General features: G+C 56.6%; 1 protein-coding gene across 6 annotated transcripts in view; it reads left to right on the top strand.

The window, feature by feature from the left end:
• The first annotated feature begins 1,923 nt into the window (after nucleotides 1-1,923).
• The window catches only part of AMBRA1 (autophagy and beclin 1 regulator 1), a 61,207-nt gene continuing 58,683 nt past the window's right edge, over nucleotides 1,924-4,447 (top strand). For 3 of the 6 annotated variants that reach the window (XM_073658868.1, XM_073658870.1, XM_073658871.1), the window contains exon 1: nucleotides 1,925-2,177. The gene's annotated coding sequence lies outside the window, so the exon portion shown is untranslated. Of the gene's footprint in view, nucleotides 2,224-4,447 lie in introns of all 6 variants that reach the window. The other 3 variants (XM_073658866.1, XM_073658869.1, XM_073658867.1) reach the window with 2 other exon arrangements.

The following is a 4,447-nucleotide window of genomic DNA, read 5'->3' as shown; positions in this document are numbered from 1 at the left end:
CTCTTCTTTATTTTCCCCATGGCAACACTTCATGTCCTGTCAGGCATTTGCCCAGCATATGGTCATTCTGTGCATCCTGTGAGTAGATATTAATATCAGTGCTGTACAGTGACTGATAGCACCTTCATATACAGTAGATAACACAGGATCCACCATTAACAATAGATGATGTCACAGCTCACCACCTCCTCCTCCTGTACAATGAAAACCCATCTATATACAGTAGATAACACAGGATCCACCATTCACAATATAGGTGATGTCACAGCTCACCTCCTCCTCCTGTACAATGACTGATAACACCTCCATATACAGTAGATAACAAAGGATCCACCATTAACAATAGGTGATGTCACAGCTCACCTCCTCCTCCTGTGCAGTGACTGATAACACCTCTATATACAGCTGATAACACAGCATCCACCATTCACAATAGGTGATGTCAAAGCTCACTTCCTCCTGTACAATAACTGATAACACCTCTATATACAGCTGATAACACAGCATCCACCATTCACAATAGGTGATGGCACAGCTCTCCTCCTCCAGTACAATGATTGATAACACCTCTATATACAGCTGATAACATAGCATCCACCATTCACAATGGGTGATATCACAGCTCACCTCCTCCTGTACAATGACTGATAACACCTCTATATACAGTAGATGACACAGGATCCACCATACAAAATAGGTGATGTCACAGCTCAAATATTTTAATAAACACATTTATCCCAGAAGCCTGATGTAAACTATAGGTCGTGTTCTGATGAATCATTCACTATAAAGGGTAATTCCTAATTTGATAAGTTATCACCTATCAGTTGTTGATTGGCTGGGGTCCGACTGATCCTGAGACTGGGGCTCCATAGAATCCAGTGCGAAGAAGAGGTGGAACATGCGCACCACCACTCCATTGTCTATGGGACTGCTGGGACACATGTCCAGATCCCGCTCCATTCATTGTCTATGGGACTGCTGGGGCACATGTCCTGCTACTGCTCCATTCATTGTCTATGGGACTGCTGGGACACATGTCCGGACATCGCTCCATTCATTATCTATGAGACTGCTGGGGCACATGTACGGCCACCGCTCCATTCATTGAAAAAACACAAAATTTGAGCTTGGTTTAAGTTGGTATACATGCAGCACATAAATGCATGTTTCACAATGGCCATGAATCAGAAAAACCTACAAGAAGCAAAATGAACAAAAACCCTGCTGTAAATAAATAAAAAGCAAGTGCATTTAAATAACATAGGGTTCTTAGTAACACTGTTTTTGATCAAAAATAGTATATAAGCCATCCCGGTAAGTAGAGGTGAGGTCCACGCAGCGACATCGAGCCTCCGCCAGGTCAGACGTTTGTGTGCAGCGGTCCGGACTGCGACTGTCGCGGGTCTCATGTGACGGTTGACCTCCGGCCGGTCTGGACCGTCACACGTGGACGTCTGGACTCGGCCACAGTCGGATTCTGGTCACAAAGTTGCGCCTCCGTTGTGACGTCTTATATTCGCCATTTGTCCCTTTTTTTTTACGGATGTAAAATAGTCGCACAGACGAGGTGCGCGGATGGATTGAAGCACGAGAGAAGTCAGCGACCTAAAGGAAAAACACCCGGATGGCGGCGGCGGAGGTAGGCGAGTCGTCATCGCATGCGACTTACATTGCGTAGTCCAAAATACTAATTAAATTCCAATCGCAGCGCCATTAATAATGGAGTCACCGCACCATGTCTATTCCAGACTTTCAGAAACTTCCCAGAAAAACTTCAAGTCAACAATCCCCAAAAATCGGCCACTCCACCGCTCTGCGCTCCATTAGTCCGCCTGCAGCTGCTGACAGCGCTCTCCGCGCTCGATTCCCCGCGCCTGCCGCAGACGCCGCCCTCTGATTGGCTCACTTCGATCCTAGTTGGCTTTCCACATCGATTCGCTCTGGCATCCGGTGATCTCGGCTGGCAGCTACTCCGGTCTGGCGGCCGCCATTGTCCCGGATGGTCGCTGATCGCCGGACCTGTCTGTTGATAACGATCTTCTGTCACTCTCCGCTGTCAGTGTGAGACCCGGAATCCTCCGTGTAGCGCGGCCCGGGACAGGAGCGGCCGGCCGGGCCCAGGACTCAGCCCCATCAGCCAGGCCGGAGCCAGCGAGGCCTGCGCCGCCCGAGAGGTGACTAATCCCGGGGCTTGTACCGGCGGGAGCCGCCAGTGGTGACGTATGTGCGATCTATGTGGTGTAGTGTGTGTGCTGCCTCCTCGCTTTACCGCCTACGTCTCCGTAGTAACCGTCCTCACCGCCGTACGCAGCTGTCGTGGCGTCCGTTTCGCTTCCGTGCTCCCGAGTGCGGACCGGTGAGGCCGGCGGATGACGCTGCGGATTTGCTGCAAATTTTCCATCTGGGTTTGCGGATTTACAGCTCGTAGCGGCGAAGAATTTACCAGAATTATCTACGATCCGCGAAGAAAACCGTCCGACAGCGCGAGTATTACATCAGCCGGAGGGAAACTACAACTCCCAGCATGCCCCGGCAGACTGCGGCACTCCAGGCGTCAGACTACAACTCCCAGCGCATGCCCACGGACTGCGGCACTCCAGGCGTCAGACTACAACTCCCAGCGCATGCCCACGGACTGCGGCACTCCAGGCGTCAGACTACAACTCCCAGCGCGTCCCCACGGACTGCGGCGCTCCAGGCGTCAGACTACAACTCCCAGCGCGTCCCCACGGACTGCGGCGCTCCAGGCGTCAGACTACAACTCCCAGCGCGTCCCCACGGACTGCGGCGCTCCAGGCGTCAGACTACAACTCCCAGCGCGTCCCCACGGACTGCGGCGCTCCAGGCGTCAGACTACAACTCCCAGCGCGTCCCCACGGACTGCGGCGCTCCAGGCGTCAGACTACAACTCCCAGCGCGTCCCCACGGACTGCGGCGCTCCAGGCGTCAGACTACAACTCCCAGCGCGTCCCCACGGACTGCGGCGCTCCAGGCGTCAGACTACAACTCCCAGCGCGTCCCGACGGACTGCGTCGCTCCAGGCGTCAGACTACAACTCCCTGCGCGTCCCGACGGACTGCTTCGCTCCAGGCGTCAGACTACAACTCCCAGCGCGTTCCGACAGACTGCGTCGCTCCAGGCGTCAGACTACAACTCCCAGCGCGTCCCGACGGACTGCGTCGCTCCAGGCGTCAGACTGCGTCGCTCCAGGCGTCAGACTGCGTCGCTCCAGGCGTCAGACTGCGTCGCTCCAGGCGTCAGACTGCGTCGCTCCAGGCGTCAGACTACAACTCCCAGCGCGTCCCGACGGACTGCGTCGCTCCAGGCGTCAGACTACAACTCCCAGCGCGTCCCGACGGACTGCCTCGCTCCAGGCGTCAGACTACAACTCCCAGCGCGCCCCGACGGACTGCCTCGCTCCAGGCGTCAGACTACAACTCCCAGCGCGTCCCGACGGACTGCCTCGCTCCAGGCGTCAGACTACAACTCCCAGCGCGTCCCGACGGACTGCCTCGCTCCAGGCGTCAGACTACAACTCCCAGCGTGCCCCGACGGACTGCGTCGCTCCAGGCGTCAGACTACAACTCCCAGCGCGTCCCGACGGACTGCGTCGCTCCAGGCGTCAGACTGCGTCGCTCCAGGCGTCAGACTACAACTCCCAGCGCGTCCCGACGGACTGCGTCGCTCCAGGCGTCAGACTACAACTCCCAGCGCGCCCCGACGGACTGCGTCGCTCCAGGCGTCAGACTACAACTCCCAGCGCGCCCCGACGGACTGCGTCGCTCCAGGCGTCAGACTACAACTCCCAGCGCGCCCCGACGGACTGCGTCGCTCCAGGCGTCAGACTACAACTCCCAGCGCGCCCCGACGGACTGCGTCGCTCCAGGCGTCAGACTACAACTCCCAGCGCGCCCCGACGGACTGCGTCGCTCCAGGCGTCAGACTACAACTCCCAGCGCGCCCCGACGGACTGCGTCGCTCCAGGCGTCAGACTACAACTCCCAGCGCGCCCCGACGGACTGCGTCGCTCCAGGCGTCAGACTACAACTCCCAGCGCGCGCCGACGGACTGCGGCGCTCCAGGCGTCAGACTACAACTCCCAGCGCGCGCCGACGGACTGCGGCGCTCCAGGCGTCAGACTACAACTCCCAGAGTGTCCTGACAGTCTTCAGTTGTTGTGACTACTGTCAGTGCATGCTGGGAGTTGTAGTCTCACCGTAGCTGCAGTGCCGGATGTGGATTGGATTTGATGAGGATTTTCTCTTTCCGCACTGGGATGACGATCTTAATCCCGGGCGTCCACCAAAAATTTCTGAGAGAAATAAAAATCCGTATCGTTTTACTTCCTGAGATTGAACGAGCCGGCGGCCGAGTTCACACTCTGCAGACGACGCTGCAGCTTCTCCATCTGGGTTTGTAGATGAACAAAACGAAGCGGCGAAGA

Source organism: Phyllobates terribilis, unplaced genomic scaffold, assembly GCF_046119375.1.
Source record: "Phyllobates terribilis strain yellow unplaced genomic scaffold, ASM4611937v1 Scaffold_13__5_contigs__length_258822181, whole genome shotgun sequence".
NCBI classification, from domain to species: domain Eukaryota; kingdom Metazoa; phylum Chordata; class Amphibia; order Anura; family Dendrobatidae; genus Phyllobates; species Phyllobates terribilis.
This window is presented reverse-complemented; position numbering and strand designations above follow the sequence as displayed.